Below are 9,496 nucleotides of genomic sequence, written 5' to 3'. Positions count from 1 at the left end.
GGTGCCGGCTGAAGCCTATTCCCATCAGCGGCCCCTTCTCTCGCTGTAGCGAGACACCTTGCCTACAACAGGCATAGGCTGATGGGAGTAGTAAACTCTAATCAGTCGACGTCTGTGACCAGCGGTAAGCTTTTTATCGACGGTCACAGCTGTGGGCCTAAGCTATCAGAGCCCGCAGTTCTCTGACCCGTGGTAATGATTTTACTGCCGATCAGAGCCCATGTTTCCCACACAGTCAAGCAGATGACAGCATGGGAAACCACAGATGTTCGGGCATCTCCATTTATATGAATGAGGTTCAGGTTCAGATACCGTTCGGGTACCCAAACCACCAAACCAAAGTTTTTTTAGATGTTCAGCAGGACCTGCCGAACCCGAACATCCACGGCATCGCTCATCACTACTCGTCAGTTAAAGGTGCACAAATCTCTCCTGTAATGTGTTCAACCTCAAGAATTTATTTTTCCTTTCAGTTACAGTAAGCAGAGTGTAGCGTCGGCGTCCCTGCCTCCTGCTAGGCAGGGACGCTGTTCCCCTCACCTCTCCGCTCCGTGCCCGGCGTCTTCCTCCTGCTCTGCTGTCAGCGCGCGCTCCTCCCCGGTCACTGTGCTTAGGGCGCGCGCGCTTCCCCTCTCTTAAAGGGGCCGCGCGCCGTCCTAAGGAGTCCCCGGCCAATGGCCGGAGGATCTCTCCATATATAAGGCACCTCCTCCAAAATGGAGGTGCCCGAGCAATGTTGTAGCACAGTTCATCACTCTGCTTCAGCCCTCAGGTCCGTTTCCAGTTACCTGCCAGTTACCTGCCAGTTTCCTGTCTGCTACCTGCCTGCTAGCCTACCTGGAGGCTCCGCCGTCACGTGCTGTAACCACCTGCCTGTCCAGAGACTCTTGCCCGCTCACCTGCTACCTGTCTGCTAGCCTACCTGGAGGCTCCGCCGTCACGTGCTGTGACCACCTGCCTGTCCAGAGACTCTTGCCCGCTCACCTGGGAGTGCTCACCTGCTACCTGTCTGCTAGCCTACCTGGAGGCTCCGCCGTCACGTGCTGTGACCACCTGCCTGTCCAGAGACTCTTGCCCGCTCACCTGGGAACGCTCACCTGCTACCTGCCTGCTAGCCTACCTGGAGGCTCCGCCGTCACGTGCTGTGACCACCTGCCTGTCCAGAGACTCTTGCTCGCTCACCTGGGAGCGTCCACCTGCTACCAGCCTGCTAGCCTACCTGGAGGCTCTGCCGTCACTTGCCGTGACCACCCGCCTGTCAAGTGACTGTTCCGGTCACTTGCTGTGATCCCCTGCCCGTTTACCCAGAGACTGTCCTGGTCACTTGCCGTGACCTCCTGCCCGCTTACCCAGAGACTGTCCCGGTCACTTGCCGTGACCACCTGCCCGTTTACCCAGAGACTGTCCCTGTCACTTGCTGTGACTACCTGCCCGTCTTCCCTGGGCGCCACCCGCTTCCTTACAAGGACTGCCCCCTTGTATAGTAGCTCAGAGGTTCCGCCTCCCAGACCCGTTACACAGAGGAACACGTGCGGGCTGGATCTTATGGATATATAAGGCCAGACAGGAGATAGGTAAAGATAAATCATTCCATTACTCTCATCAGTGTAAGCAATCAGCAATCATTCCATTACTCTCATCAGTGTCTCAGGGGCCTCAAATAGGCTATGTGCGCATGATGCGGATTTGAAGCAGAAATTTCCTGAGCGTTTTTGCCTCTCCCTGGCAGAAAAAATGCATGCAGATTTTACATGCGTTTTTGATGCGTTTTTACATGCGTTTTTTGAAGCGTTTTTGTACATCAATGAATGCTTTTTGGAGCTAAATAAAGTTATTTGGTGGGACATTGCTTAAACCCTTGGATTACCATAAGAATTGGGGTGAGTATATTGGTTCATTTAAATTATTAAAGAATGGGTCTGTTGTATTTCAAATAAAGTGTTTATACTGTGTCTGTGTGTTTTTTTAACTCTTTACTTTAATTAAGTGTGGTCATGAAAAGGTCTGATTGACACCTTGACACGACCAAACAAAAGAGCTAGGTGTCAGCTAGTCCCATTCACCCAATCTTCATTAGCATTTCTATTCATGTAATTTATGAGGTTGCTGTGAGCTGCTAATTTTAGCCTGGGAAGGTGCCATTAGGCAGATATGGTCCTTGGCCATAATTAACATCTCACAGCTGGTTCGTTAGCCACTATGTCCCTCCGATCAGCACTCAGCAGTGCTTTGGACACAACATGTTGTTGTTGCGTCCAAAATGCCGCACTTTTGTTGTCGGTGCATGTGAATCCACCGCATATAATGACACTTCAATCGGTTAAAATCTGCAGCGGAGACTAGCGTGTCCAACTACAGAAATTGACATGCTGTGCTGAGTTTGGGTACGTGGCGCTGCGTGTTTATATAGCATCGAACCCACAGTGTCCAGATGTTACAGTATAGTGGATGGGATCTCTGGAAATCCCATGTCCACTACCAGAATGACAATATTTGTGGACTACGTTGCGGCAGATGGGCTTTGGTGACAAATTTATAAAATGGGTGCAATTGCTTTATTTGGCCACATTTGCCAAAATAAGAGCGAATGACTCTATGTCTAATCAATTTTTCTTGCACAGAGGTAGAAGACAAGGGTTTCCCCTGTCTACCTCATTATTTGCAATAGCAATTGAACCTTTTGCGGCAGTAATTAATAAAATGTCTGAGATAAATGGATTTAAATATGGGACCAAGGAAGAGAATGTGGCGTTGTATGCAGATAATTTACTTTTATTCCTAGGGGATGCTCGGGAGTCTATGGAGAGCACAAAGGCAAATATTTCTAGTTGATTTATTCCTTCTAGAGACCATACTAAGCACTAGGGGGCACTCAATAAAGGTGGAAGAATGGCCATTCCAGCAAACAGGAAAGGGTTCTTTAGTCAGTCAGACTGTGGATTGCCCTACCACAAACGGTAGTAATGGCAGACACTATAACAACTTTTAAAAAAGGGCTGGATGATTTCCTCAGTACACATAACATTGTGGGTTATAGATAATTTAGTGACAACAAATGTAGAATTGAAGGAGAAAGGTTGAACCTGATGGACCTAGGTCTATTTTCATCCTATGTAAGTATGAAACATCCCCATGTTTCTGTATGGCGACCTCCACACCAGGATATTTAGGACCTATGTGAGAAAATTCACCAAAATGAGGATGAAAACCATAATTTAAAAAAAACGGCAAGAATCCAGTGGACTGATTGATCCGAATGTTAAAGGTGAACTCAGCAAGAGGCAAGAATGAAGACCAGTCCTCGTGCTGAGCCGCAACAAAGCACCTTAAAATGTGTTCTAAAGATTGACTGGCCCTTACTTTCTGACCTTTGGTTTCAGGGTGGTAGGCACAGGAAAATGTCAAGTTAATCCCCAGTTTTTTACAAAAAGCTGTCCAGAATTTGGAGACAAATTTCACTCCCTTAGCAGACAAAATGTTAAGAGGAATTCCATGCAAAAATGAACAATGTGTCTCAGCATTAGGTAACCCTGACTAAGGAACAAAATGAGCCTGCTTACTAAATTGTCAACAACCACCCAAATAATAGTCTTACTACCAGACAGAGGCAAATCCGTGATGAAATCCATGGACAGATGAGTCCACTAATTTTCTGCAATTGGCAATGGAGCAAATACTTCGGCTGGGAGATTATCACAGGCTTTATCTCATGCACAAACTTCACAAGAGGATACAAAATCTTTAGTATCGTTATTCATAGGCGGCCGCTAAAAAGCCTAGTAATTAGTTTCCACAAATCTTTGACCCCAGGATGACCACTCAAGGTGGAATCATGAAACTCCTGCAACAAACGCAATCTTAGGTACACAACTACTAATAATTTGAACCTAGGAGTGGTGGAAGGAGCCACCAATTTACCTTTTTACGGATCTCAGCTTTCAACTCTGAGGATACCAAAGAAACCACAATGGCCTTAGGGAGAATGGAGGTTCTGGAGCAGAAACTGAAGTTAAACTCTGTAATAGCGCGTCAGCCTTCGTATTCTTGAACCCTGGCCTGAACGTGATAGAGAAATTAAATCTAGAGAAAAATAAGGACCCTCAGGCCTATCTAGGAGTTAGCCATTTAGGTGGTTCAATATACACTAAATTCTTATGGTAAGTGACTTGATGAACTGCCCCCTCCAGAAAACGTCTACATTCCTTAACCCCATTCTGACATTATCAGTAATGGTACGTCCCTGTGCCCTATGGACCAGGTACGTACTATTACGACTGTGTGATCGTGTCCACACAGAGGCTGCCGCTGACACCCGCCACGCAGTGTCAGGAGTGTTGACCGCACCGCTCCCTGCACTTTAACCCCCTAAATGCTGCAATCGCTGCAGCATTTAGCAAGTGAGCAGGGGGACAGATGCCCCTCTATTCTTGTATCACAAATCCTGTGCTGTCAGTGCAGGGTCCCGATCATTGCCATGGTGACCCGATGTTGTCATGACTAGCATTGAGCGAATTTGTTCGACATTTCAAATTCGGGTTCGGAGTTCCGGCTTGTTCACGCCAAAAAATCGTCTTCGCCCACGAACATCCTTGATTTGCAACGCTGTCACGCAGAAACATCTGCGTGACAGCATTGCAAATCAGGGATGTTCGTGGGCGGAGCCGATTTTTTTGCGCAAACAAGCCAGAACCCCGAACACGAACCCGAACTTGAAATGCCGAACAAATTCGCTCAACACTAGTCATGACGACGTCTGGGTCACCAGGCCCCAGCAAGTTACTTTGATCATGCGCAGTGCATGTTCAAAATAACTTGTGTCTGTTGTATAGCAGTGATCCTGCACTGCTATTGTTACAATTTATGTTGTTTTACTATCTGCCATCTTGTTTTGGTTTGCTGGCTTCTAGTCTTTTCCTCTGGTGCTGGGTTTCTTGGTCACGTGATCTCTGCACTCTTTATTACCCAGCACCTGGCACCCATTCCCTGCTGGACATCAGTGTTGTAACGCTCGTGCTCTGGCTAAGTAGCCTGGTTTAGTTCTTCTTGCTTTGGACTATTGTTATCCTGGGACTTCTTGTTCCACCAGTTTTGTTTCCTTTAATTTTTGTTTCTGCAACTAACTTTTCTGTTAGGAGGTCTCCTGCTTTTGCTCCCAGTCCTTAGATCTTTTAGGGACCCCTTTCCCTTTCCTACAGGTCTTCGTTTGAGTTCAGTGCAGGAGTTTCGGTGGGGCTATTCATAAGGAATAGGCCACCCACCCCAGTGTAGGGTAAAGCTGAGTCTCAGTGCAGGGAATGCTATTCCCTCCTATTCCTTAGTTCTAGGTTGCAGTACATAACAGCTATACATATAACTGTGATCAGACTGCAGAAAGTGGAAGTCCCATCCATAGTGGGACTAAGTAAAAAAAAAAAAAGTTATAAAAATATTACAAAATATATAATTATCTATATTAAATATATAGATATGTATTTTATTAAATGTAATATGTATATCATACACACAGCTTGTTGAAACCAGAAGTTTACATACACTATATAAAAAGACACATATGCATGTTTTTCTCAATATCTGACATGAAATCAGAATAAACCTTTCCCGTTTTAGGTCAATTAGGATTACCATAATTTTTAATATTTGCCAAATGCCAGAATAATGAGAGAGAGAGAGAATGTTTTAAGGCATTTTTATTACTTACTGCAAAGTCAAAAGTTTACATACAGTACATTTCATTAGTATTTGGTACCATTGCCCTTAAATTGAATGACTTGGGTCAAACATTTGGGATATCCTTCCACAAGCTTCTCACAATAGTTGGTCGGAATTCTGGCCCATTCCTCCTGACAAAACTGATGTAACTGATCCAGGTTTGTAGGTCGCCTTGCTCGCACCGGCCTTTTCAGCTTTGCCCATAAATTTTCAATAGGATTGAGATCAGGGCTTTGTGATGGCCACTCCAAAACATTGACTTTGTTATCTTTAAGCCACTTTGTTACCATTTTGACAGTATACTTCGAGTCATTGTCAATTTGGAAGACCCATTTCTGCCCAAGCTTTAACTCCCTGGCTGATGTCTTGAGATGTTGCTTCAGTATTGCCACATAATCTTCTTTTCTCATGATGCCATTTATTTTGTGAAGTGCACCAGTCCCTCCTGCAGGAAAACAACCGCACAACACGATGCTGCCCCCCCCTATTCCGTGAGGGATCTAGTTTCCACTTGTGAGGGGTTTCCACTGTTTAGGCACATCAGGAGTTCCCAAACGCGACATGACGTCCGCTAATTATTCAAGCAAATTTTACATTCAAAAAGTCAAATGGCGCTCCTTCCCTTCTGAGCCCTGCCGTACGCCCAAACAGTGGTTTCCCCCACATATGGGGTATCGGCATGCTCAGGAGAAATTGCACAACAATTTTGTGTTCCATTTTTTTCCTGTTACCCTTGCGATGTGGTTTTCATCACCATGAGGGGTGCAGTTTTTAGAATGTCACTTTTGGGTATTTTCTGTCATAAAGGCCCCTCAAAGTCACTTCAAATGTGATGTGGTCCATAAAAAAAAAGTTTTGTAAATTTTGTTGGAAAAATTAGAAATCGCTAGTTAACTTTTAACCCTTATAGCTCCCTAATAAATAAATTTTGGTTCCAAATTTGTGCTGATGTAAAGTAGACATGTGGGAAATGTTATTTATTAAACACCAGCCATATCAAATAAAGTTTACCACTATCATGGAGTACAATATATCACGAAAAAAACAATCTCAGAATCAGTGGGATCCGTTGAAGCGTTCCAGAGGTATTACCTCATAAAGTGACAGTGGTCAGAATTGTAAAAATTGGCCTGATCATTAATGTGCAAACTATCTTCAGTGGTAAAGGGGTTAAAGGCTGATTTAACAACGAGTTACTCATAATTCTTAACAGCATAATTTCCTTTCTGCAGACGAAAATTTTCTTGAGAATAATGTACATGGCTGCAAATTGGTCAGAGCTTTGGAACCCTAAGAGAAAATGACCTCTACCCCGACCCATGAAGCATCTACCTCCACAATGAATGGTTCTTGGAGATGGGGTTGGATTAGAACAGGAGCAGACATAAAACACTCCTTAAATTTTTCAAAAGCCCTCATAGCATCCGGTGGCCAAACCTTGAGATCCGCCCCCTTACGTGTGAGGTCAGTAATCTGAGAAAAACCCCTAATGAATTTCCTATAATAGTTGGTGAATCCTATAAAACCTTACAATGCGTTCAGGTCACTAGGTTGGAACCAATCTATTATGGCTTTCACCTTCCCAGGATCCATCGCAAACCCATCAGCCGATAAAATGACCCGGGAATGAAACTTCCTGAACAGAAAAAAAAACATTTCTCAATTTCATCAAAGAATTCTCCCTCAATCTTTGAAATATTACACGGACATGTTCCTGGTGAGAATCCAAATCAGGAGAGAAAATTCTATATCAAGATAAATCACAAGAAATCTCCCAAAGTAATCAGAGAAATATCATTCAGAAAGTGGTGAAATCCTGTTGGTGCATTGGAGAATCCATATGGGAGGACGAGATTATCGAATAAACCCTCAGACGTTAAAGACGCCGATTCCCACTCATCACCCGTCATGGTGCAAATCAAATTGTAATAAGCCCCTCATCTCTGCTCCGTACACCTTGTACACACGCGGCTCCGCTCCGTACACCTCGTACACACACGGCTCTGCTCCGTACACCTCGTACACGCGCGGTTCCGCTCCGTACACCTCGTACACGCGCGGCTCCGCTCCGTACACCTCGTACACACGCGGCTCCGCTCCGTACACACACGGCTCCGCTCCGTACGCCTCGTACACGCGCGGCTCCGCTCCGTACACACACGGCTCCGCTCCGTACGCCTCGTACACGCGCGGCTCCGCTCCGTACGCCTCGTACACGCGCGGCTCCGCTCCGTACGCCTCGTACACGCGCGGCTCCGCTCCGTACGCCTCGTACACACGCGGCTCCGCTCCGTACGCCTCGTACACACGCGGCTCCGCTTCGTATGCCTCGTACACACGCGGCTCTGCTCTGTACGCCTCGTACACACGCGGCTCCGCTCCGTACGCCTCGTACACACGCGGCTCCGCTCCGTACACCTCGTACACACGTGGCTCCGCTCCGTACGCCTCCCACACACGGCTCCGCTCCGTACGCCTCGTACACGCGCGGCTCCGCTCCGTACGCCTCGTACACGCGCGGCTCCACTCCGTACGCCTCGTACACGCGCGGCTCCGCTCCGTACGCCTCGTACACGCGCGGCTCCGCTCCGTACGCCTCGTACACGCGCGGCTCCGCTCCGTACGCCTCGTACACACGCGGCTCCGCTCCGTACGCCTCGTACACGCGCGGCTCCGCTCCGTACACCTCGTACACACACGGCTCTGCTCCGTACACTTCGAACACGCGCGGCTCCGCTCCGTACACCTCGTACACACACGGCTCCGCTCCGTACACCTCGTACACACGCGGCTCTGCTCCGTACACCTCGTACACACACGGCTCTGCTCCGTACACACGGCTTTGCTCCGTACACCTCGTACACACACGGCTCCGCTCCGTACACCTCGTACACACACGGCTCTGCTACATCCACACTGTAAACCCCTCCTGACCCCACACATAAACTTCAGCTCATCCAGCACCATGACAACCAGCACAGCAGAGTCCTGCATCCACTGAGGCCCCTGATCATGTGACCCCTGACTCCTCCCCTCCTGTGACCTCATCACAGCTCCTGTGCGCACAGAACAGCCATATATGTGGTGGCGGCTCTGCAGGTGGAGGTATGTGGAGACCCCCCCATTACTGGGCGCAGGGGGCATTAACCCCTTCAGCACGGAGACTCTTTTGGGGTGTTGTGTTGCCCCTTTATAAGAATCATAAGGTTTTTGTTCTGTTTCCTGTAATAGATACATACGACCCAACTATGGAGACAGAAAGGAGGAAACGTATTGTTCTCATAGTACAGGACCCCTTTACTGGCCCCACAGTGTAATGCCCCCATTATGCCCCTTATGCAGGATGTATGATGCCCCCACACAGTGTAATGCCCCCATTATGCCCCTTATGCAGGATGTATGATGCCCCCCACAGTGTAATGCCTCCATTATGCCCCTTATGCAAGATGTATGATGCCCCCCACACAGTGTAATGCCCCCGTTATGCCCCTTATGCAGTATGTATGATGCTCCCCACACAGTGTAATGCCCCCATTATGCCCCTTATGCAAGATGTATGATGCCCCCCACACAGTATAATGCCCCCATTATGCCCCTTATGCAGGATGTATGATGCCCCCCACAGTGTAATGCCCCCATTATGCCCCTTATACAGGATGTATGATGCCCCACACAGTGTAATGCCCCCATTATGCCTCTTATGCAGTATGTATGATGCCCCCCACACAGTGTAATGCCCCCATTATGCCCCTTATGCAGTATGTATGATGCCCCCACACAGTGTAAT

This window comes from Phyllobates terribilis, unplaced genomic scaffold (genome assembly GCF_046119375.1).
Source record: "Phyllobates terribilis strain yellow unplaced genomic scaffold, ASM4611937v1 Scaffold_98__1_contigs__length_5973952, whole genome shotgun sequence".
NCBI lineage: Eukaryota > Metazoa > Chordata > Amphibia > Anura > Dendrobatidae > Phyllobates > Phyllobates terribilis.
Note: the sequence above shows the minus strand (reverse complement) of the source record.